A 26,775-nucleotide genomic window follows, 5' to 3' on the forward strand; every position below is an offset into this window, starting at 1 on the left:
CACACACATATTTTAATGTAGATAAGGGGACATTCACAGACATTCTGCCTCCAGGTACTATGACCAAGATTAGGCCAGTCCTTCTCCAACTTTAATTTGCATACAAATCACCAGAGGATCTTATTAAAATGCAGATGTGGATTTCCTGCTTCTGGGGTGAGACCCCAGAGTCTGCATTCCTAACAAACTTGTTTTAGGAAAAGCCATGATACTGGTCTAGAGACCACTTGATTGTTAAGGGATTAAGAGAAACATTAGCAGATTAAAAGTTTCCTACATTTGTTTCCAATGCTATTTTTTTATTAGACTACCTTAGATTTCATTTACCCAATAAATACGTATGGAGCATCTGCAATGTTCCAGGCCCTGCTTTAGTTGATGGGCATTCAGTAGTAATATTTTTCCCAGTGCCCTTTCGGTGCAGGTTCAAAATGTAGGTCTCTCCTTTAAGACCTCATTGCAGTGGGGCAAGCATTTCTAATACAGCTTTGACATTAAGGTTAAGAACAAGGACCTTGAGAATTAGAAAGACGTAATTTGAAAGCTGGCTCTGTCAATTCATTCACTTGCCACCTTGGGTAGATTAACAAAATTCTGAGCCTCAGTTTTCTCATCTATGATGAATTAAAAGAGGAATTAAAAGATATAATATTTTAAAGCATTAGTAGTATCTGACATGAGTAATATATTTTTCTAAAATTCCAATTATTATTATTATTGTCCCAGTTCTGGTATTCACTGAGCCGTAGAGTAAAGCAGAACCTGCAGGCACAGACATACTTAGACATAATCCCTGAGGGGCTAGGGCTGAGGGGGGTGCTAACAAATAACAATGTTGGAGGATCCTGAAAATAGGTCCTTAGAGGTATTCACTTCCCCATTCCAGAGATCTTCGTGTGCATGAAAATTGCTTTTTCTGTAACGACAAAAATGCCTATATCTGAACTGGAGCCACTTGTGCAGACAAGTCTACATTTCATACAAGCAAAGGAAAGAGACATACAGGAAGGAGTTGAGAAGGATACCAAATCATCCAAAGAGATTTCACAGAGTGTATAGCTCCAGGGATACAGGGTACTTTCTATACTGGGGGTAAAATACTGTGGGGAGTGGAAACCTCAAAGGGCAAAGGACAGTCCTACTAGCAGAAGGCAGAATTAGAAAGAGGGAAGGAGAGAGGTGGAAGGAACACTGTCACTAGAACTGGGGGAAAAGGGACTTGGATATCAACTTCTAGCAATACTCCAGTTGCTGACCTACCAAGTCACCAATTTGAAGATCCTGAAAGTCTTCCTTAATTGAGGAAAATTGATGAAAGGAGAGTGATGAGAGTCATTCTGCGGTGGAATGAATGGTGAAAGAAATCTAAGCTGCAGTGCTCAACACTTATGCAAATGGACCACTTGAGTAAGGAAGCACTTTGTTCTGTGCCAAGCTGCTTGTTTGCATGAAACACATTCATTTTAAGGGTTATTAAAACGCCATGGTGTTTAGATTGTAGGCTAGAGAAATATGTAGTTAGACCAGAGCACGGGGAAAAAAAAAATTAAGAACATGTGTCAAAAGAAATATCCATTTATTATTTCTGAGGGCAGTTAGAAATCACAGTCTGGGGACAAGAACTGTGATAATTTTATATAATTCTGAAATACTTGTCACTTCGTCATATTATAGTTTTGACAGTATCTATAATACTTTCCCTTATTAATCAGAGAGAGGGAGGGAGGGAGGGAGGAAGGGGGTAAGGAAGGACGGAAGGAAGGAAGGAAAGAGAAAAAGATACATAAGCTTGTCTGTCTAGACGAGCACAGGAAAGAAGAGGTAAGAGACTGTATTCTGATCTGATGCCAAGTTTGGAAGGGCAGGAAAAGATAATGCAAGAGTGAATGGCCAAAGGACAGATAAGTAAGCTTGGAAAAAAATTAAGTCAGGTTAAACACTTGCGGCAGTAGGAAGAAAACTAGAAGCTGCGTTAGACTTGATAAAGGTGCTTAGCTGGAGAGAGGCTCTGTTGTTTTGAAATCTCCTGCTTCCGCAGAGCTGAAAACCTTTCCTGAGGAGCTTGACGGACAAAAGATCAGCAAGAAGGCCAAGCGTTACTGACAGCAGCAATTAGAGACCCATAAACTAGACTAGGGAAAACCTGAATTCGTAAGGAGAATGAACTTCTGCTCTTGTCTTCATTTGCCTTTCTGATCTTACAGTGGAGTACAAGCGTATGAAGGACTTTAAGAGACTGTGGCCACATGGTGAAATGTCAGAGCGCTTGGCAACTGTCAGCCTCCTTGAAGGGTATTTCTCCCCTAGGCTCATTAATCTTACCACGACAATATCTTGTGTTAACTGGCATTTTGGAAACGTCCCCATTACTGCTTTCTGATAATCACCCAAAGTGAATTAGTGTTCCCTAGTGTGACTTTCCCGTGCTTTTTCTTGTAACCAGCTATGATTGCACCAACATTAAACGGGTGGAAAAATGGAAAAGGTGACTTTGCAATTTTTTTTTCTTTGACTCTTCTGAAAATGTCATGTCCTCAGTTGGAAGCTTTGAGAGGTCCTTTTACTTCCTGTCTCAGCATAATAAACCACATCTATCTTTTTTCATATCTGCCTTTTTTCATGGTTTCATTTGGGCTGGGTCCAAATTAAAGTGGAGGGAGAGGCACTGCTTTCACAGTAAATTGAGGTCGGGGGAAGACATATGAATTGAATAAATGAGGTGCAGTAAAGACATGTAATGTGATTAATATAATGCACTTGAATGCACTGTTTTAAGAATTCCCATTCTTGTTTTTTATTTTTTTGGCTTTTATGGTCTACATTTTAAAAGCACCACCAAAGAAAATGTCATCTTCATTATAAAGAAGAAAGGGGTAATCTGAGGAAATGTCTGAAATGCAGTTACATTACTGTATAAACAACTGTGTTGTACTTATTTTATTGCCTACTCTTTAAAATTTTATTTCTGAACTTCAGGCACATTCTGTCTTTGTGAAAGAAAAAATTACAGAAAAAGTGACCTGGTAGTTTACCTAGTCTCTATGGTCACATCCAATGGGAACGGAACATCCAAATCAGAAACAACTTGTGCCATCAAGAATTTAGTTTAGATTGACTGAACAGCCAAACTTCCTTTTAACTCCTTGCCTTCCTCAATGATAGACACAGGCTCAAGATTTTTCAAATATCTTATACCTGTAAATTAATAGCCATATGTTCTATCAAATTAAAATATGGTAATAATTATGGTTTCTAGAGAAGACAGTGGGAAGTATTAGTCACACACATTTTGCATTATGCTTTAGAATTGGCACACCTCTTTAACCTTTGCTTTGCATTTTATCCTCTCCTCAGTGGAAATCAATAACGGAATCCCATTGTGCAGGTAAGAAAAATGGAATTGCTTAAGGCCAAACAGCTACTATGAAAAGAAGCTGAAATTCAGAAACATAACTTGTCCAGTGAGCTAAAAGTTGTCTCCTGCATTATCTGGATCATTCTTCAAAAGAAGTGTCATAAAGAAGGTACTTGAAGATACTCATTCTACAGATGAGAAACAAAAAAACCACAATGACAACAACAAAGTAATTGGTTCATTCAACTAATAATATTTAAAGGAGATTTAAATTTAATTTGGCTTCATTTTAAGTCTTAGGTTCTTCCCTCTATATCATGGGGAGAGATGAGTATATTCTCCTCCAATGCACTGAGGATTGGTAAAACAAACAAACAAACAAACCATAAGGAGCACAATATAGTGGCTAAACATGCCAATATTGGAATCAGATCTCCACAGTAAAAATGCCAGTTCCCCTCCAGCTTGTCCTTGGGGCAGTTTACTTAATTTGTCTGTGTCAGCATTCTTGCCTATACAATGGAACTGCAGATACATATCCTCTTATAAACACCCAATAACATACTGCATGCAAGCACTTGACATAGTGTCTGGTGCATAGTGTACAGTCAATAAAAGTTTGCTATGAGATGCATGATAATAATTATTCTTTCTATTTTCCCTTCAGCATAGTCTAGAATCTAGTACTATTTAGGATTTAAGTCAGTACCATGATTCAACACACCCCTCTCCTCTGAACGGCAACATACCAGCCATACTGTAACCCTAGGATGTCTCCACTAATGTATTATCCAATGCCTTGGAGAGACATGACTGAATCATGTTTGCTGAGAGAAGTCCGTGTACTAAGCACAGACACATTTACCAAAAAGGGAATGAAGCTTATATTTTAGGGTTCTTCATCTGCATGTGCCCATTATCTACAGAGAGGGCAATGCAGTAGTCACATGGTCATATTTTTATAAAATTTACAAAGTAAGACATTTTAACTTCAAGTAGTCACCTTTGCATTCATAATTTTATATTCTTTATCTTAAAGAAGGCTTCACTCATATGATGAAAACTTCAAGACCTACAAAACATACATCTCTTCTAGAATACCTCCCTTATATATAGAAATTAGGCTAAGACCATTGTTTCTTTCCTTCCCAATCCCCACCACTGTCTCACTTCTCCCTTGGGTTAGAGGTGCCCTGTGGATATTTTGGGGATCCAGCTAACTAGAAACTGTGCTGGGGGGCTATGTAGATTTAGCAGAATCTGCTTATGTGGTTCAGTTGCTCTGTATGTGGTAGTTATTGCTAGCTGTCTCAGTAAAGGGATTTCCAAAGGTTTATACCACTGATAGGCGGTATCATGATGTAAATGCATGCTATATCCCCCAGCACCAGCATGTGATAAAAGAGGAAAAGAAAAGATTTGCAATTTAAAGCTTGGCAGAATATTCCTCCAACCAACACATGTGCAACTTTTTAAAAAATGGATTTAGTTCTACTGAAGCCTAGTCAAACCATAGTTTTTACCCTATCAAGAATATACTTTGTAATTCAAGAAAAGTGAATAAAAATAAACAATCCTTGCTAGAAGACTGAAATTAACATTCTATTCACTCTATAAAACGTAATAATCTAAAACCACCATAAGATTGCAGCCAAATAATTTAGTGAACAAAAAGTATCATGGAAGTGTTTCAATAAGTTAATTAATTAAAAAATGTTATTCTTCTGCATTATGTGGTACTTGTAATCTTTTTTTCAATTTATAATCTGTTGTGACTTCTTTTTTTTTTTTTTTTTTTTTTTTTTTTTTGCGGTACGCAGGCCTCTCACTGTTGTGGCCTCTCCCGTTGCAGAGCACAGGCTCCGGATGCGCAGGCTCAGTGGCCATGGCTCACGGGCCCAGTCGCTCCGCGGCATGTGGGATCCTCCCAGACCGGGGCACGAACCCATGTCCCCTGTATCGGCAGGCGGACTCTTCCCTGCACCACCAGGGAAGCCCACTCATTGTGGTTTTGATTTGTACTTCCCTCATGAGTAGAGATGTTAAGCACTTTTTCATAGTCATTTGAAAGTGTCTATTTAATTTCTTTGCCCATTTTTTAATCAGGTTATTTGTATTTTTGGTATTCAGTTGTATGAGTTCCTTATATATTTTGGATATGAACCCCTCATTGGATATATGGTTTGCAAATATTTGTTCCCATTTCATAGGTTGCTTTTTCATTTTTTAATATATTTATTTATTTATTTATGGCTGTTTTGGGTCTTCGTTGCTGTGCATGAGCTTTTCTCTAGTTGCGGTGAGTGGGGGCTACCCTTCGTTGTGGTGCATGGGCTTCTCATTGCGGTGGCTTCCCTTTTTGCAGAGCACGGGCTCTAGGTGCACGGGCTTCAGTAGTTGTGGCTCGCAGGCTCTAGAATGCAGGCTCAGTAGTTGTGGTGCACGGGCTTAGTTGCTCCGCGGCATGTGGGATCTTCCTGGACCAGGGCTCGAATCCATGTCCCCTGCATTGGCAGGTGGATTCTTAACCACTGCATGACCAGGGAAGTCCCTGCCTTTTCATTTTTGTAGATTTGGTTTTCTTTCTCTCAGCAGCTTTTTAGTTTGATATAATCCTACTTGTCCATTTTTACTTTTGTTGCCTATGCTCTTGGTGCCATATCTAAAAAAATATTGCCAAGAATGATGTGAAGAAAAATTTTTCCTACGTTTTCTTCTAGGAGTTTTGTGCTTTCACATCTTATGTTTAATTATTTAATCCATTTTGCATTGATTTTTGTATATGGTATTTGAAAGGTCCAATTTCATTCTTCTGCATATAGATATCTAGTTTTCCTAGCACCATTTGTTGAAGAGACTATCCTTTCCCCATTGTGTGTTTTGGCACCCCTGTTGAAGATCAGTTGACTGATAAGGTGCTGGTCTATTTCTATGTTCTGTATTCTGTAACATTGGTCTATTTATCTGTTTTTATGCCAGTATCATACTTTTTTGAATTTTTATTTTTATTGAAGCATAGTTGATTTACAATGTTGTGGTAGTTTCAGGTGTACAGCAAAGTGATTCAGATATATATATATATGTGTGTGTGTGTGTGTGTGTGTTTGTGTATGTATATATATATGTGTGTGTGTGTATATATATACAAATATTCTTTCTCAGATTCTTCTCCCTTAGAGGTTATTACAAAATATTGAGAATAGTTCCCTGTGCTACACAGTATTTCCTTGTTGGTTATCTATTTTACACATAGAGTGTGTATATGTTAATCCCAAACTCCTAAATTATCCCACCCTCTCCTTGCCTTTTGGTAATCATAAGCTTGTTTTCTATATCTGTGGGTCTATTTCTGTTCTGTACATAAGTTCATTTGTATCATTTTTTTTTAGATTCCACATATAAGCAATATCATATGATATTTGTCTTTCTCTGTCTGGCTTACTTCACTTAGTTTGATAATCTCTAGGTCCATCCGTGTTGCTTCCAATGGTAAAATTTCATTCTTCTTATGGCTGAGTAATATTCCATTGCATATATATACCACATCTTCTTTATCCATTCATCTGTCAGTGGACATTTAGATTGCTTCCATATCTTGGCTACTGTAAATAGTGCTGCAATGAATGTTGGGTGCATGTATCTTTTCAAATTATGGTTTTCTAAGGATATATCCCCAGGAGTGGGACTGCCGGATCATATGGTAGTTCTACTTTTAGGTTTTTAAGGAATCTCCATACTGTTCTCCATAGTTGCTGTACCAGTTTACATTCCCACCAACAGTGTAGGAGGGTTCCTTTTTCTCATTGCACTCTCTAGTATTTATTGTTTGTAGACTTTTTGACGATGACCATTTGGACCGGTGTGAGGTGGTACCTCATTATAGTTTTGATTTGCATTTCTCTATTAATTAGCAATGCTGAGCGTTTGTTCATGTGCCTCTTGGCCATCTGTATGTCTTCTTTGGAGAAATGTCTATTTTGGTGTTCTGACATTTTTTGATTGGGTTGTTTGTTTGTTTTGATATTGAGCTGCATGAGCTGTTTGTATATTTTGCAGATTAATCCTTTGTCGGTCACATCATATGAAAATATTTTCTCTCATGCTGTAGGTTGTCTTTTTGTTTTGTTCATGGTTCCTTTGCTGTGCAAAAGCTTTTAAGTTTAATTAGGTCCCATTTGTTTATTTTTGGTTTTATTTCCATTATTCTGGGAGATGGATCTAAAAATATATTGCTGAGATTTATGACAAAGTGTGTTCTGCCTGTGTTTTCCTCTAGGAGCTTACATTTAGGTCTTTAATCCATTTTGAGTTTAGTTTTGTGTATGGTGTTAGAGAATGTTCTACTTTAATTATTTTACATGTAGTGGTCCAGTTTTCCCATTTATTCAACACTCATTTATGATTAAAAACACCCCAACTCTCCAGCAAGTGGGCATAGAGGGGAACATAGCTCAACATAATAATGACCATGAATGACAAACTCATAGCTAACATCATATGCAACAGTGAAAAGCTGAAAGCATTTCCTCTAAGATCAGAAACAAGACACTCTCACCACTTTTATCCAGCAGAGTTTTGAAAGTTCTAGTCACAGCAATCAGAGAAAAGAAATAAAAGAAATCCAGGAAAAGAAGAAGTAAAACTATCACTGTTTGCAGATGATGTGATACTACACATAGAAAATTCTAAAGGCACTACCAGAAAACTACTAGAGCTCATCAATGGATTCAGTAAAGTTGCAGGATCCAAAATTAATACAAAGAAATCTGTTGCATTCCTATACACTAACAACAAAATATGAGAAAGAGAAATGAAGGAAACAATTCCATTTACCATCACAACAAAAAGAATAAAATAACTAGGAATATACCTACCTAAGGAGGCAAAGCCCTGTACTATGAAAACAATTAGATGCTGATGAAAGAAATCAAAGATGACACAAACAAATGGAAAGATATACCCATGTTCTTGGATTGGAAGAATCAATATTGTCAAAATGACTATACTACTCAAGACAGTCTACAGATTCAGTGCAATCTCTATCAAATTACCAATGGAATTTTTCACAGAACTAGAACAAAAAAAATTAAATTTGTATGGAAACACAAAAGACCCCGAATAGCCAAGCAATCTTGAGAAAGAGAAATGGAGATGAAGGAGTCAAGCCCCATGACTTCAGACTGTACAACAAAGCTGAAGTCATCAAAACAGTATGGTACTGGCACAAAAATAGAAATATAGATCAATAGAATAGGATAGATAGCCCAGAAATAAACCCATGCACCTATGCTCAATTAATCTATGACAAAGAAGGCAAGAATATACAATGGAGTATCATACTGTTTTGATTACTGTAGTTTGTAATATAGTTTGAAGTCAGTAAGTGTGGTACCTCTAGCTTTGTTCTTCTTAATCAAGGTTGCTTTGGCTATTTGGAGCCTTTCATAGCTACATATCAGTTTTAGCGTTCTTTTTTCTATTTATGTAAAACTTCAATAAAGCTTTTTTTTTAAAAAAAGAGAAATGTAACTTTAAAATAAACTACAACAAAAACCTGTATGAATATGTTGTTTGCTTTGCTTAAACATTGTCCTTGACTTCTAGTCACCACAGCTTAAACAAAGATGCTTTTTGTTCAAGTGCCTGATTCTTGTTTTAGCCTTAATTCCTCCTATTTCTCTTCTTACTATAACACTCTAAGTTCAAGCGATTAACAATGTTTATAGGTGCCTGAACTTACCTTGTCATTTCATGTTGGTTTCAAATCTTTATTCATGATGCTTCTCATCAATTCAATGTTCTTCTTCCCTTTTGCACACCTAAGAAACAAGGATATAGGCAAAGTCAATCTCAGTAGTCAACTGCTCTGGAAATAGACTTCCTACCCCCAAGAAACATTATGCTCTTTTTACTCCATAATAACAGTATACTTATTTATTTTTTGAACTCATTGCTTTTATTGCCTCTATTTGACATACCAGTCTTTTCCACTATATTAAAATCTTCTTAGGGCATGAACCACATATATTTTGTGTTTATAGGGCTAACATTGAGCTCAATCCATTGTAGGTACTCATTTCATCCTAAATTACTTATGCTCTGTCAATAGAATATGGTTTAGCAGTTAAATTCCTCTGTCTGAAGGGCCAGATAACTCATTGTAAAATAGTTTTTTCAAACTCGATACAAATGCATCAGACAGGCCATATTTTTAACAGTTGAACAGAGAAACAAAAAAAGAAATGTCTCTGCCTGTAGGCCATTTTGATGTTGGAATCTTCTTGCCAGCAAAGTTTCCAATTAATGTTCAAGAAAAGCTATTTGTTTTGGATCATGATGTCAATGATATGTGTTCTTTTGGAAAAGAATAGCACTTGACTCTACAGAGATAGAAGCAGACAGAAGACAATAATAGACTAAAAAAAAAAGTTTTCTTTTTTCTGTTCAGCTTCTAATATGAAATATATATCAAGGTTAGTTTTTGAGATCTGCTTCCTTTCCTATGTAGTTATTATGCCCATTAAGTACCCATGAAAACAAACAAAATGAACAACCAAAATATTGCAGAGGAAAGGATAAACTCAAGAATCTAGCAAACATACATTATTTAAATAATATACTTTATATACATCTATACTATTATTAATCTGATATTTTATAAATATGAATATAAAAATTGATCAATATAAATATCTAAATGTGTGTGCTTCCATTGTGACAGGCACCAGGCCAATTAGTTTGCATACAAAAGCTCATTTATGTCTCACAACAATCTTGTAAGGTCAACATTATTATTTCACAAATGTGAAAATTCAAGCTCAGAGAGAGATTAAATGATTTAAATCTTGATTTTATTGATTTTAAAACCTGTGTTCTTGTTCTACTAAATAACAACCACAAAAATAATATCAAAAAACAATCATAAAGCACAACAGCAATCAGTACTGTAACTTGAAAAGCTTCTTATACTTATTGAATTCTCATCATATACCCATTCTTAGTGCTACAGATATACAGTTTAAAGTTCTCACCTCTACCCTGTAAACTTGTTATCCCCCTTTGACAAAAGATAAGAGAACATCAGCACAATGACCAAGGGTTATACTGCTTTTACATTTTGGAACTAGGGTTGTAAGCTGGGCAGTCTCCCTGAAGAACTCTAGTTCCTAATATGTTACGTTTCAGAATCATTTGTATGTGTGGTAGTATGTGATATCTATAAGCTTACATATACCCAGGTAAACATCAATTAACAGTTAAATTTAAACATGTTATAGACAATGTGCTAAAGAAATGTTAGCAGGACTGAACATCAATCTTAAGAAGTTTCACTAGGGCCTCCCTGGTGGCGCAGTGGTTGGGAGTCCGCCTGCCGATGCAGGGGATATGGGTTCGTGCCCCGGTCTGGGAGGATCCCGTGTGCCGCGGAGCGGCTGGGCCCGTGGGCCGTGGCCGCTGGGCCTGCGCGTCCGGAGCCTGTGCTCCGCAACGGAGGAGGCCACAGGAGTGAGAGGCCCGCATACCGCAAAAAGAAAAAAAAAAAAAAAAAAGAAGTTTCACTACATCCCTCTAGCAATCTTCCAATGCCATAACTCCAACGCCATAGCTCTTTGAAAGTGAGAGACTCAACGTATCTACAGCAAGTCTACTTGCAATGAGGTTACATGGATTCCCTTACCTTTTAAAATAAGACCTTCTTACTTGGCACACTGTCAGTACATACATGGATGTAGTTGAATGGATGTGTGGAGAGAGTAGGAGGGTAGGTGTTATAGCTGGTTTCTGCTGGATTTAATGTACTAGGCACTCTATATGTAATGTGGTTTTATTTCTTGAATACTATACAATGAATTAGGAATTCATATTCCCATTTTAAAGATAAGGAGCCCAATTCTTGGTAAGGTTAATTAACTTCCAGTATCAGTCAGCTATTGAGTTCTACAGATTAAAAAATAACAGAAATATATAACTCTAATATTTTTGCTTATAACTGCTAGGTTGTATTATTTATCTTTCTTCCTATGTGTCTGACACATGAGGATCATTTGGTCACGTGAAGGCATCCAAGAATACTATTGGTCCAAAACACAAAATTAGGAAGAGAGAGTTTATTATACCCACATCTTTTTTTCCAAGATGATTTTTATTTGTACCTTAGATAAAAGAAAACCACAGGAGAGTTTGCTGGTGTTGATTGTGCCTTTAGAATCAGAACTATTCATTTTGGGATTATTAACAACCTTCTATTTTTATTTCTATATCTGTGTTGGTCAAGATGTGACTATAATTTTGATGCTAAGGTAAATGATGTCTCCCTTGAAAAAGATCCAACCTGGCATTTGATATACTAAGTTGGACATAATCATTTCACTGAAGATATATTGTCCTGTTGATAATTATCATTAGTCTCCTAATGGCAGGTCTCTGTGGGAAAAATTGATGATGCCAGCTAGTAGTTGAGGAATAAAATTTAGAGAGAATAAGTCATTGAATTGGTTAAAGCAGTGGCATGGAACAAAAGCTATATATTTAGGAGAGATTTGGGGTTTTATGCAGAACTCCCCCCCCCATGTTTGAAAGAGACATTATGTATAGTTATTGTCTGTTCATTTGTTTTCCTTTTCCTGCTCAAAGTGGTTTAAAAAGTAAATCTCTTTTTTTCTCTCTTTGTGGGTGTACACACACACACACACACACACACCTACACACAACACTGGAGCCATTATTAAAATGTAACTTTTATAAAAACTTCAATTGTTCTTCACATAGTTTGCTTTTCTTTCACAGATAGTGATCCACTGAAGGGAAGACTACGGAATCATACAATACTATTTACTCCTTTAACAAAATAGCTCAAGGCCATCAAACATTCCTGTTTGACTTTTCTTTTCTTTTCTTTTTTTTTTTTTTTTTTTCCGGTACACGGGCCTCTCACTGTTGTGGCCTCTCCCATTGCGGAGCACAGGCTCCGGACGTGCAGGCTCAGCGGCCATGGCTCACGGGCCCCGCCGCTCCGCGGCATGTGGGATCTTCCCGGACCGGGGCACGAACCCACGTTCCCTGCATTGGCAGGCGGACTCTCGACCACTGCGCCACCAGGGAAGCCCCTTTTTCTGTTGTTTTGATTCTTACATCATACTCTTATGTTTTTTCTAGTTTGCTGGTCTGTTTCCTTCCCATCAGCCATCGTCCTTCATCATTAAATATATGACAGAGTCTACTAGTGTTCTTGCTAATAAGGTCTAGGCTTGGAAATCAGAAAATCAAATCTGTCCTTTTAACCTATTGAAGGGATACTTATTGGATAGTTACTATGTGTCAATATACAGGAGACATAATGTGGAACTAAAAGCAAATGAAGTAGTATCTACCTTTATAGAATGAGAGTCTCATCTGAGTGGCAATCGATAAGAGTTACATAAAGGAATGATAGTTATGATAAGTAGAAAGAAGAACAATGCTATAAATATATATGGTAGGAGAAATTGCCCTAGCTATGGAATTGCTCCTGAATAAATAGTTTTTATTAATGTGAGGATTTATACACTGGTCATACATAATGATCATAATTTTGAAGGTCTATTTCCAATACTTGGTTCACAAAAGTGAGAAGTAGAGAACAGATTACCTCTTTTGTACCATCCTTCTACAGCCTATTGCTCAGCATCATGACAGTGGCTCAGCTTCTTTTTGTTTCCATATCTATTCCCAGCCCTTATACCATTACATATTGACAAAAATATATAATTTAAATTCTGTATTTGGTTGATAAGAATTATTTTGCTTTCTTTGGATATATGTATAAAATGTCCTTATATGTGATGGCTAGATAGATAAACAAAGACTACACATTCAAGGTTACTTTTCTCCTCTCCTTTTTCTCTTGTTTTTCCCAGTGAAAAAGAATGTATAGCCATTAAGAGTGCAGGTTCTACAGATACCATGGCTGGAGAGAAGGCTCAGCTCTGCTAGGTAGAATTTGTGTGAATCTGGGCACTTAGTTAATTTCTTTGGGCATGAGTTTCCTTACCTACAAGAAGAGATACAAGCTGCAACTTCCTTATCGGGCTGTTGTTGGCATACAATGAAAAGACTCCTGTTTTACACTTCAGTACCATCAGTGATTAGATTTTAGCATGGTAGTCTGACCATGCCAGGTTTTATTGTGCATATTATGGGCTTAACTAGCCTCCTCTAATTCTTCACTGGGTATTCTTGTGGCTTAGTTTCATTCTCAGATTTAGCACAGGTGTCTTGATACTAGAGCCATCATCTTATTTTTAGAACCATACACAACCCCCAGAGACTTAAGACTTTATGACAAGACTCTTTCACTCCCTCTCTTTCACTTTTGTTAGTATTTCTTCACTTTATGAGTCAGCTCATATGATCTAGTGGTCAAGGAATTTAGTTCAGGTATAACATTCTCCTTCTTGAATAGCTTTGAATGATAAACACATGAAGTAGTGTCCAGGGAACAGGAATCACACCAATGTGGACTACTCTCCCACAGTGCCCTGCCTTCACACAATACAGATTCAGAACCACAGGCAAAAATTCTGTACCCCTTTGGTACAAAAGTTGCAAAGGAAAAGATTTAATTGTGAAATATATTTACCTGGGAGATTTGAGCACATGCTTTTGTTTTGGATTTTTCGCATTTTGTAATCTGCATTGTTTGTGTTGGCAATTCCTTCTGAGAGGGACTATAAGTGACTTCCAGTTGGAAGAGAGAGGAAAAAGCAAACAGCTTGCAAGCAGATACACGCAGAAATCTGGGTTGCTTCTAAACTGGCGTGCACATGCTGTGCCTATTTAAGTCATGATGTCTCAATATGTAAGTCCTTCCCGCTATAAATAAGAAATATATCTATAAAATCACAAAAACCTAGACTTTGCTTATGGGAATCTGTGTGCTCTATTCTCCAGTATAAAAAACCTCAGGGATGGAATAGACCTGATAAGAGGGTGAAGTCTAAAATCTTTTTAGATACTTGTGCATTTTACATATACCATATACATCAATGAATTCAGGGAAGCAAAGACACTGGAATGGGTTGAAGCAATAAGAGCAAAGCTCCAAATTAGAAAGGGGTAATGATCTGAGTGCTATCAAGCATTCACTGGTCCATGATATGTGGCTCCTGTCTTGGGAGGATGAGCAGGGTCCCATTAGTATTGTTAAAAATTAAAATAATGACAAAGCCTTACTGAGTGCCTGTCATGTGAGAAGCACTGAATATGTGGGATAGCCACAAATTCTTCATTAATTCTCACAGTGATGTTGTGAGATAAATATTAACACTATTATTATTTTATATATACGTATACTAAAGCATAGAGGAATTATGTAACCTCACCAAGGTCAAGCAATCAGTATAGAGCTGTGATTAAACACCAGGCTTTCTTACTCCAGGCCCTTATGGTTACTCGCCATACCCCATCATCATGGAGACATCTGAATTGCACCACTTTGGACAATGATATTCATACCCTGTAAACAGATTCCCAGATTCCACAGGAATAAAACTCAGAGATAGAATTTACCACATTGCAAAAATTTCTTAAAAGATGCTAGAAATTAAAACAATATCCCACCACTTATACTTTCTAAGTCACTTAGCTGATATCCCTGGAGAAAAGACTATGCTGGCAATTGTAACCAATATACATTATTTATCAAGGTAACAGATTTATTTATTTTTTTTATTTTATTTTTTTTTAATTTTTTTATTTTTTTTGCGGTAGGCGGGCCTCTCACTGTTGTGGCCTCTCCCCTTGCAGAGCACAGGCTCCGGATGCGCAGGCTCAGCAGCCATGGCTCACGGGCCTAGCCGCTCTGCGGCATGTGGGATCTTCCCAGACCGGGGCACGAACCCGTGTCCCCTGCATCGGCAGGCGGACTCTCAACCACTGCGCCACCAGGGAAGCCCAAGGTAACAGATTTATAATCAGAAGTTCCCTAAATTATACAAAGTGTTATACCTGACCCAAGATACAGTTTGTGTAAAGAAGCTTCTTCAAATATAAAATCTCATCCAAAACTGTATGAGAATTTTCCAAACAAATAAAACAATATTATAAGTATTACCTTTTGCCTGATCATCATTTCTATTCATATCTGTCAAACATGCTAAACACAGCTTTATCTTTGATAAACTTTTTAACACCTTTATTGGAGTATAATTGCTTTACAATGGTGTGTTAGTTTCTGCTTTTTAACAAAGTGAATCAGTTATACATATACATATGTTCCCATATCTCTTCCCTCTTCCGTCTCCCTCCCTCTCACCCTCCCTATCCCACCCCTCCAGGCGGTCACAAAGCACTGAGCTGATCTCCCTGTGCTATGCGGCTGCTTCCGACTAGCTATCTATTTTACGCTTGGTAGTGTATATATGTCCATGCCACTCTCTCACTTTGTCACAGCTTACCCTTCCCCCTCCCCATATACTCAAGTCCATTCTCTAGTAGGTCTGTGTCTTTATTCCCATCTTACCCCTAGGTAATTCATGACCTTTTTTTTTTTCTTAGATTCTATATATATGTGTTAGCATACGGTATTTGTTTTTCTCTTTCTGACTTACTTCACTCTGTATGACAGACTCTAGGTCCATCCACCTCACTACAAATAACTAAATTTCGTTTCTTTTTATGGCTGAGTAATATTCCATTGTATATATGTGTCACACCTTCTTTATCCATTCATCCGATGATGGATACTTAAGTTGCTTCCATGTCCTGGCTATTGTAAATAGAGCTGCAATGAACATTGTGGTACATGACTCTTTTTGAATTATGGCTTTCTCAGGGTATAGGCCCAGTAGTGGGATTGCTGGGTCGTATGGTAGTTCTATTTTTAGTTTTTTAAGGAACCTCCATACTGTTCTCCATAGTGGCTGTACAAATTTACATTCCCACCAACAGTGCAAGAGTGTTCCCTTTTCTTCACACCCTCTCCAGCATTTATTGTTTCTAGATTTTTTGATGATGGCCATTCTGACTGGTGTGAGATGATATCTCATTGTAGTTTTGATTTGCATTTCTCTAATGATTAATGATGTTGAGCATTCTTTCATGTGTTTGTTGGCAATCTGTATATCTTCTTTGGAGAAATGTCTATTTAGGTCTTCTGCCCATTTCTGGATTGGGTTGTTTTTTTTTTTTTTTGATATTCAGTTGCATGAGCTGCTTGTAAATTTTGGAGATTAATCCTTTGTCAGTTGCTTCATTTGCAAATATTTTCTCCCATTCTGAGGGTTGTCTTTTGGTCTTGCTTATGGTTTCCCTTGCTATGCAAAATCTTTTAAGTGTCATTAGGTCCCATTTGTTTATTTTTGTTTTTATTTCCATTTCTCTAGGAGGTGGATCAAAAAGGATCTTGCTGTGATTTATGCCATAGAGTATTCTGCCTATGTTTTCCTCTAAGAGTTTGATAGTGTCTGGCCTTACATTTAGGTCTTGAATCCATTTTGAGTTTATTTTTGTGTATGGTGTTAGGGAGTATTCTAATCTCATACTTTTACATATCCCTGTCCAGTTTTCCCAGCACCACGTATTGAAGAGGCTGTATTTTCTCCACTGTATATTCTTGCCTCCTTTATCAAAGATAAGGTGACCATATGTACATGGGTTTATCTCTGGGCTTTCTATCCTGTTCCATTGATCTGTATTTCTGTTTTTGTGCCAGTACCATACTGTCTTGATTACTGTAGCTTTGTGGTACAGTGTGAATTGAAGTCAGGGAGCCTGATTCCTCCAGCTCCATTTATCGTTTTCGAGATTGCTTTGGCTATTCGGGGTCTTTTGTGTTGCCATACAAATTGTGAAATTTTTTGTTCTAGTTCTGTGAAAAATGCCATTGGTAGTTTGATAGGGATTGCATTGAATCTGTAGATTGCTTTGGGTAGTAGAGTCATTTTCACAATGTTGATTCTTCCAATCCAAGAACATGGTATATCTCTCCATCTATTTGTATCATCTTTAATTTCCTTCATCAGTGTCTTATAATTTTCTGCATACAGGTCTTTTGCTTCCTTAGGTAGGTTTATTCCTAGATATTTTATTCTTTTTGTTGCAATGGTAAATGGGAGTGTTTTCTTAATTTCACTTTCAGATTTTTCATCATTAGTGTATAGGAATGCAAGAGATTTCTGTGCATTAATTGTGTATCCTGCTACTTTACCAAATTCATTGATTAGCTCTAGTAGTTTTCTGGTAGCATCTTTAGGATTCTCTATTTAGAGTATCATGTCATCTGCAAACAGTGACAGCTTTACTTCTTGTTTCCCGATTTGGATTCCTTTTATTTCTTTTTCTTCTCTTTTTGCTGTGGCTAATACTTCCAAACCTATGTTGAATAATAGTGGTGAGAGTGGGCAACCTTGTCTTGTTCCTGATATTAGTGGAAATAGTTTCAGTTTTTCACCATTGAGGATGATGTTGGCTGTGGGTTTGTCATATATGGCTTTTATTATGTTGAGGAAAGTTCCCTCTATGCCTACTTTATGGAGGGTTTTTATCATAAATGGGTGTTGAATTTTGTCGAAAGCTTTCTCTGCATCTATTGAGATGATCATATGGTTTTCTCCTTCAGTTTGTTAATATGGTGTATCACGTTGATTGATTGGTGTATATTGAAGAATCTGTGCATTCCTGGAATAAACCCCACTTGATCATGGTGTATGATCCTTTTAATGTGCTGTTGGATTCTGTTTGCTAGTATTTTGTTGAGGATGTTTGCATCTGTGTTCATCAGTGATATTGCCCTGTAATTTTCTTTCTTTGTGACATTCTTGTCTGGTTTTGGTATCAGGGTGATGGTGGCCTCGTAGAATGAGTTTGGGAGTGTTCCTCCCTCTGCTATATTTTGGAAGAGGTTGAGAAGGATAGGTGTTAGCTCTTCTCTAAATGTTTTTTAGAATTTGCCTGTGAAGCCGTCTGGTCCTGGGCTTTTGTTTGTTGGAAGATTTTTAATCACAGTTTCAATTTCAGTGCTTATGATTGGCCTGTTCATATTTTCTATTTCTTCCTGGTTCAGTCTTGGCAGGTTGTGCATTTCTAAGAATTTTTCCATTTCTTCCAGGTTGTCCATTTTATTGGCATAGAGTTGCTTGTAGTAATCTCTCGTGATCCTTTGTATTTCTGCAGTGTCAGTTGTTACTTCTCCTTTTTCATTTCTAATTCTAATTCTAATTCTATTGATTTGAGACTTCTCCCTTTTTTTCTTCATGAGTTTGGCTAATGGTTTATCAATTTTGTTTATCGTCTCAAAGAACCATATTTTAGTTTTATTGATCTTTGCTATTGTTTCCTTCATTTCTTTTTCATTTATTTCTGATCTGATTTTTATGATTTCTTTCCTTCTTCTAACTTTGGGGTTTTTTTGTTCTTCTTTGTCTAATTGCTTTAGGTGCAAGGTTAGGTTGTTTATTTGAGATGTTTCCTGTTTCTTGAGGTAGGATTGTATTGCTATATACTTCCCTCTTAGAACTGCTTTTGCTGCATCCCATAGGTTTTGGGTCGTCGTGTCTCCACTGTCATTTGTTTCTAGGTATTTTTTGAGTTCCTCTTTGATTTCTTCAGTGATCACTTGGTTATTAAGTAGTGTATTGTTTAGCCTCTGTGTGTTTGTATTTTTTACAGATATTTTCCTGTAATTGATATCTAGTCTCATAGTGTTGTGGTCGGAAAACATACTTGATACGTTTTCAATTTTCTTAGATTTACCAAGGCTTGATTTGTGACCCAAGATATGATCTATCCTGGAGAATGTTCCATGAGCACTTGAGAAAAATGTGTATTCTGTTGTTTTTGGATGGAATGTCCTATAAATATCAATTAAGTCCATCTTGTTTAACATATCATTTAAAGCTTGTGTTTCCTTATTTACTTTCATTTTGGATGATCTGTCCATTGGTGAAAGTGGGGTGCTAAAGTTCCCTACTATGACTGTGTTACTGTTGATTTCCCCTTTTATGGCTGTTATTATTTGCCTTATGTATTGAGGTGTTCCTCTGTTGGGTGCATATATATTTACAATTGTTATATCTTCTTCTTGTATCGATCCCTTGATCATTATGTAGTGTCCTTCTTTGTCTCTTGTAATAGTCTTTATTTTAAAGTCTATTATCTGATATGAGAATTGCTACCCCAGCTTTCTTTTGATTTCCATTTGTATGGAATATCTTTTTCTATCCCCTCACTTTCAGTCTGTATGAGTCCTTAGGTCTGAAGTGGGTCTCTTGTAGACAGCATATATGTGGGTCTTGTTTTTGTATCCATTCAGCCAGTCTGCGTCTTTTGGTGGGAGCATTTAATCCATTTACATTCAAGGTAATTATCGATATGTATGTTCCTATTCCCATTTTTTAAATTGTTCTGGGTTTGTTATTGTAGGTCTTTTCCTTCTGTTGTGTTTCTTGCCTAGAGAAGTTCCTTTAGCATTTGTTGTAAAGCTGGTTTGGTGGTGCTGAACTCTCTCACCTTTTGCTTGTCTGTAAAGGTTTTAATTTCTCCATCAAATCTGAATGAGATCCTTGCTGGGTAGAGTAATCTTGGTTGTAGGTTCTTCTCCTTCATCACTTTAAATATGTCCTGCCACTCCCTTCTGGCTTGCAGAGTTTCTGCTGAAAGATCAGCTGTTAATGTTTTGGGGATTCCCTTGTGTGTTATTTTTCCCTTGCTGCTTTTAATATGTTTTCTTTGTATTTAATTTTTGATGGTTTGATTAATATGTGTCCTGGCGTGTTTCTCCTTGGATTTATCCTGTATGGGACTCTCTCTGCTTCCTGGACTTGATTAACTATTTCCTTTCCCATATTAGGGAAGTTTTCAACTATAATCTCTTCAAATATTTTCTCAGTCCCTTTCTTCTTTCCTCTTCTTCTTCTGGGACCCTTATAATTCGAATGTTGGTGTGTTTAATGTTTTCCCAGAGGTCTCTGAGAATGTCCTCAGTTCTTTTCATTCTTTTTTCTTTATTCTGCTCTGCAGTAGTTATTTCTACTATTTTATCTTCCAGGTCACTTATCCGTTCTTCTGCCTCTGTTATTCTGCTATTGATCCCTTCTAGAGTATTTTTAATTTCACTTATAGTGTTGTTCATCATTGCTTGTTTCATCTGAAGGTAATGAGAAGATACGGAACTTCTGAAAGCGGCAATGATGTGGTGGTGTTTGTATTTTGGAAGATCTCCTTGGAGGACAGGATAAATCTGATTAAACAATTGATATGCAGGAACCACATAATGCAACTCTGAGACAGAGTTATTTCTGTATCTCTGTATGTTATATCTACATCTGAGGTTATATTTCTCTTGTATAACAAGAAGCAGCACAGAATAAGGGCATTGCACTCAGAGGTCTCCAAGTCACACTTTAAAAATACTATACATGGCTAATATGCCTTTAAGAGCAGACATTGGTCTCAATTATTATTAATTTATCTTAGCTGAGCCTACTTTACATATAGTAAAATGTTTAAACCTTAAGTGTATAATTTATATTTCTATGTGTGCATTCAAGATGCCACCAGGAGAATGTATATCATAGTTTGTTCATCAGAAGAAGTGATGAATATATTAATTAATTAAAATTATCTTTCAATGATTGTTTTATCCCCTCCAATTATAAACATATGGAACAAGTTCTATGGGAAACAGAGAGCTTAATTACATGTGTTAGGGAAAGCTTGTCAATAAACGGAGTTCAAGCTAGAAAGTACTAAGTGTTGTGAACAGGCATATTGAAAGTTCCATGGTTGTTCAGAGTAGAGTCCTAGATCATTTCCATCTTCAGGAATCAAAACTTGCTTCTGGGGGCAATGGGTACTGAACTGCAGCTTTAGTAATTAATATTTAAATCATCAGAACACCAAGAAAATACTAAAATTGCAAGCACAGAAAACAATGGTCAGTTTCAGTTCTCTGTGCTTCAGAGAACAAAGATCTTGATGTATAAATTCTTCCTCAAGGTCCCTGATGATCAACATAAGACTCCCTAATGGACAGGATAGAACTCTCTGTGAACATCTTTCTAAAAATGCAGTTATATATAGAGAGTTTATAAAGATACAGAGGTCTTTAAATAATTAATTTAGAACTAAGGTTATTATTATTAAACAGATGTACCTTTATATGCATTAACTATTCATGGTGTTTGTTTTGGAAATTCTAACCAAAAACATTGATTGCACAATTAATCTCTGTCAATGTCTGACCTGCTTGTGTCAGGAAAAAAAATAATGATTCTTGAGTGAAATAGTCATACTCTACTTTTATATCCTTGAGCTTTGACAAGGAAACCTTGAAAATATTATTAATTTAGTGTATGATTGAAAATTCTTGGCATTTTGGCTTCTGTGTGGCTTACAATCTCCACCTCCTACCCGCCCCCCACTGCCCCCCGCCTTGATAGTTCAGTTTCCTTATTACTACTAGTAAATCTGATTTGGAGTACTCTTTTAGTGCAGAAATTGTACTAATTTTGGGAAAAATACTCATAGTTTAAATCAATAAATAATTTATATTGCCTTAAAAAGAGATAGAAGTATCACTGAATATATTCATGTTTTACTTTTTTTAGAGTGGAAGGCTTTTGACAATATAATGGGTTCTAGTAGACTCCAGTTTCTGGAATATTTTGAAAGATATTTTATAAGCTATTCTAGTGCTAGATATTCTGATCAATAACACTAAAATTCAATGAACACATCTTTATTTGGTATCTCAAATATTCAAATATTTCTAGAAGTGTTTAATTTATTAAAGAGAATTGTTCTCTTTTTCCATACCTCCTTTGCTAGAGCTACTAATAACTTCCATCTACTGATCTAGACACTCCAGCTCCAGAGCTCAGTTGTATTAGGTCAGAGATATAGTGTAATAGGGTGATGTTACCTTCACTGGGAACATAGGATCTTATTTCAATCTTGTTCTCTCAGATCTGTTATGTGATGGTACAATCACACCCTCTGAACTCAATCCTTATGACTAAGCTTCCTCTGCCTCAGGTGTCCTGTCTAGTACTACACCTGCTTGAACTTGGACACCAGTTTTTAGGGTTTTCATCTTGAAACCATAAAGTGGCCTTGAGGTATCCCTTTCCTTGAGGACCATATTGTATTTTCCATACCCACCACACGTGAAAGAACTAGTCACCTGAATACAATCCCTGTGGCCATCAGCCAGTTTTCACCTATTCCTTGTGGATGTTGATTTTTTAGCCCTTGTTCTTCTCACCTCCCTGTGTCCATGGTTTATGTCATAAGACTTTACAATCCCTTTCATTAGAAGAAGAGTGTGTTTCCCTGAAACTTGAGTTTGAACTCAGCTATGCATAGTGGTTTGAAAGAGCCACAAGTCTTTGACCTTCCTCCCATCAAGAGTTGGGGGCTAATTTCTTTCCCCTGGTATCTGAATCAGCTTTAGTGACTAGTCTGTAACTAATAGAAAATAACATAAAATATACTGGGTAACTTCTGAGTCTGGGTCAGTAGAAGTCATGCAGCTCCTGCCTGATTTTCTGAAATACTTGTTGGAAGAACCCTGAGTTACCAGGTAAGAAATCCAACTATGCTGAGGCTGTGAAGGTCAAGTTTAGATACTGTGTTCAACAGTCCCAGCTGATTCTTTCCTCCAGCCACCCAACCCAGACCAGACATAGGAGTGAAGAAGTCATCTTGGAAGGCGATTCTCCATCCCAGCTAATCAAGTGATCAATCATTTCAATCATCTCAAGTGAGGACCAGACATCATAGAACAGAAAAGAGCCATTCATACTGTGCCTTTTCCAAATACTTAGCCAACAGAATCTGAGAGAACACAATAGTTGTTTTACACCACCAAGTTTTTGTTCAACTTGTTTTATAGCAATAGATATCTAGAAAATCATGTGACTTCTTTGCTTGATGAGACTGGATGGAAGTAACTGTGTGCCATTTATAAGCCTAAACCCCAAGAGGTCTTACTCATTTCATCTCTTTGTTCTTCTGCTTCTGCCATTGCTAGAATAAGAGCACACTCTGGCTGACCCGATATTCCATGGGAGACGCAGAGTATGTGGTGTAGGTCTGTGTCCATGATGCAGGGAGGAACCAGTCCAAGCTTCCCCACAGTCTGAAGCACAGCTATCCAACCACATCCTGACTAGGTCAGCAAACCACCAGGCAACATACAGCCTCACCAGCAAGAATCAATAATTATTGTTTTAAACTACCTCTTTAGTCGATTACACAGCAAAATCGGACCAAAACACCCCAAAATTATTTCTGCCACTAACCACAACTGTGTGATTGTTTCTCATCAAGTAACAAGGCAAGTTAGCCATGTTCTTTTCCATTATGTACTTTGAATTTTTGGCAATTTCCACTCAGGCACCAATTTCTGGCCTATGGTACTTATATGTGCTCTAGTCCTAGAAGGTCTTTCCCATAGCTGACTTAAGCTATGAAATAGATCAATGTCTCTGGAGTGTAGATTTGGGGGTAACCAGAAAAACTAACGGATGGCATTCTCTCATGTCTCCCACTGCAGTGATTCTACTCTGCTCCTTCAGACCCTTAACGTTAAACAAGTTATCTGTCAATGATTTCCCAGTCTTCAAGCACTCTTTTATACACACTCACTGTGCTTTCCTTAAGAGGCAAAGTCTATCTTTCTCCCAGTGAAATTTTTATTTTCAAGACAGTGACTGCACAAATGCATTGCATGTTTCTTAATCAACATCTCTCTTCCTCTCTCCCTCTCTCTCCCTCCCTCTTTCTCTTCTCTCTCTCTCTCTCCTTTCCCCACAGCCTCATGATGGGAGCATTTTAGGATTATTTTCTTTGCCATCTGTTTCTCAGAAAAGGATGGAGACTACAAAGTTCAGGGCTGTACAGACATGTGGGCTGATGGCATCAGTATTTCTCGCTCACATACAGCCCCCCAATCTCAAAATCACATTTGCCACTAAATCCCAATTGCAAAAGCCAGATGGAGAATTGAAATGTGATGGAGCAAGATGTTTCATTTCATTTCAAATGTTTAATGACTTTCCATTCGTAGATAAAAGATCAGAAAATTAACGTAAGGTACAGAAGTCAGGAAATGTGAAAACATTAGGATAGAATCTGTAGGATAAAATTTTATAAGTGCCCAGTGTGTCTGAAAGAAAGATCATCAACATTGCAAAATGGAAGTTCTGGGAAGGATCTTTGAGAATACCTATTGAATTTTATAGATGAAGAAATAGAGTCAAGGTTAAAATGCTGCATAACTCTATTCAATTCAATTAAGCAGTGGGGCTAGGACTACATCTGAAGTAGACATTATCTGACTTTTTAAATAAATTCTGTTAATAAGAGGTGGAAAGAAAGAGAGAATGAGAAGGGATGGTAGTGGCAGGAGAGAAGAGTGAAGGATGAAGTAGAAACAATGCTGTTAATCAAAGGAGAAAAGAAATGCATGAGGGGACTTCTTCCTGGAGGGAAGGGGGGGTGGGAACCTAAGAACTGGACTTTTTGAGACACTGGGTGTCTCATTTTATTTTCCAAGAATTTTCTAAAAATTAGGATGATTGACAAATTTTAATGAGTGAGGGAGACTGTAAGACATAAATTACTTTTCCAGACCTGATTCTAACCTAGACCACCCTAATGCCAAAATTCATGATATTTCACTACTATGCCACCCCAGCTCCAGAAAGGAGAAAAAGGGGATGAGCAAAGGAGATCTAGTGGGAGAGTCCAGAACAGAATTTTATTAAAAGCATATGCTAGGTCAACAAGGTAGAATTCAATATTTTGCTCTATCATTTACCCGCTGTTTCTCCTTGAGCAACCTATTTCACCCCTCTGTGCCTCTGTTTTCCCATCTGTCAAATGAGGATTACTGTAGGGATTGACTAGTGTAATTTTGCTAAAGCAATCATCATGTCTTAAACACCTTTTAGATGTATAGATTCTTAGATGACTTTAGATGTTATACAGGAGTGGAATGTAAGGAGAGAAAACTTTGCTCAAAAAGAGACAAAATCAATCAACCAACCAACCAAAAAAAAAAAAAAAAGCAAGCAGGAAGCAACAACAAAAACAAATTTTGAACAGCATTTGCAATAGTAGCACTAGCATTTTCTAAAATCCCACCTGTGGTGCTGAAGCTAGCATTTGTGGCAGTTATATAAAGCTTTGATTGTTCTATAATTCTATAATTGTTCTATAAATTCCAAAGCTTGTTATGCTACAGCTATGAAACTCTGGGCACAGTAATTAATGCAGGCTGTATTCTTGTCTGCATGATACTAGGCTTTTGTAGTCTTAGAGAATAAAATTTAAAAGGAAATGGGCTTCATGTAATAGTTTGTCATAAGTGAAATTTATATTTATGCAAAAGTGTTTAAGAAAACCCCAGTCATTTGAGGGTATGGTCAACTAGGATTCCATTACTTGGCATTTCATGTTAATTTTCGCATCTGTAATTTGTAAGTTTTGAAACTTCTCAGTATCTAGAAGAGATCACAGCACGTAACAGCATGGAAATAACTACTTTTTGAATGATTCTACTGCTTGTTATAGTTCTTTATAATATAATACCTGAACAGGCTAAATAACAGAGGATAATGTAGGGAAGAGAACAATGATTTGAAGTTTGTTTTCTAGCTTAGTCTCTCCCCCTAACAAGTTAGCACAAAAACCTAATTTCCCATCTCTTCTGACACTGATACCTCATGGGCTGCAGCGTAGGGACTGACATATTCCAGTCACTAAGTGAGGAAATCCATATATAAGGATCTGAGTGCTTATCTTTGGAACCAATCTCCTTAGTTTCCAATACCAGCGTTGTCACTTTATTGGCTGTGTGAACTTGAGAAAGTGATCACATCTCTTTCTGTCTCAATTCTCTCATCTATATGATATGTCAGGGGAGGTGATAATAATAACTATTCCTTAGATGTTTTGAGGATTAAAAGAGGTGATCTATGGAATCAAATGGAACCAAATCTGGCACAAAGTAAAGCACTCAATATATGTTGGGTGTTATTGGTCTTGTTCTAAGAAAAGTTGGAAGCCATATATAAGAATTTTAGATTGGAGTGAGGTAAGGGAGTCTGTAGTTAAAAAAAAAATGCTGTCTGGAAAAATGTAAGTCAATAGTGCAATGTGTGGATAGTACAAGAGCATGAGGATGGTAGAGGTCAATTAACAGCAGGAAACTGACTTCCACCACATATATGTCCCACAGCATTTCATGGAGGGGAGATCCAGAATTGAGATCCTACAGAGTATAAATGCAGAGAGACCAAAAAATTTCATGAGAATAAAGAATATCAAAATCCATCATTTTCAACAGAGTACCAAATCCAAAATTAGAAGGTAAAAGGGCATGAAGCAGGTTTCTCTGTGTGAATGTTTTGCATTAAATATAAACAGAAATTTCCTGT

The 26,775-nt window shown here is 37.0% G+C and overlaps 1 long non-coding RNA gene across 2 annotated transcripts in view; it reads right to left on the minus strand.

The window, feature by feature from the left end:
- LOC308606257 overlaps nt 1–26,775 on the minus strand; it is a 1,608,653-nt gene that overhangs the window by 54,464 nt on the left and 1,527,414 nt on the right. For both annotated transcript variants that reach the window (XR_014013787.1, XR_014013788.1), the window contains one exon: nt 9,096–9,174. This is a non-coding gene — a long non-coding RNA (uncharacterized lncRNA). The remainder of the gene's footprint in view (nt 1–9,095; nt 9,175–26,775) is intronic.

The sequence above is a fragment of the Mesoplodon bidens genome, assembly GCF_964165515.1.
Source record: "Mesoplodon bidens genome assembly, chromosome: 18".
Lineage (NCBI taxonomy): Eukaryota > Metazoa > Chordata > Mammalia > Artiodactyla > Ziphiidae > Mesoplodon > Mesoplodon bidens.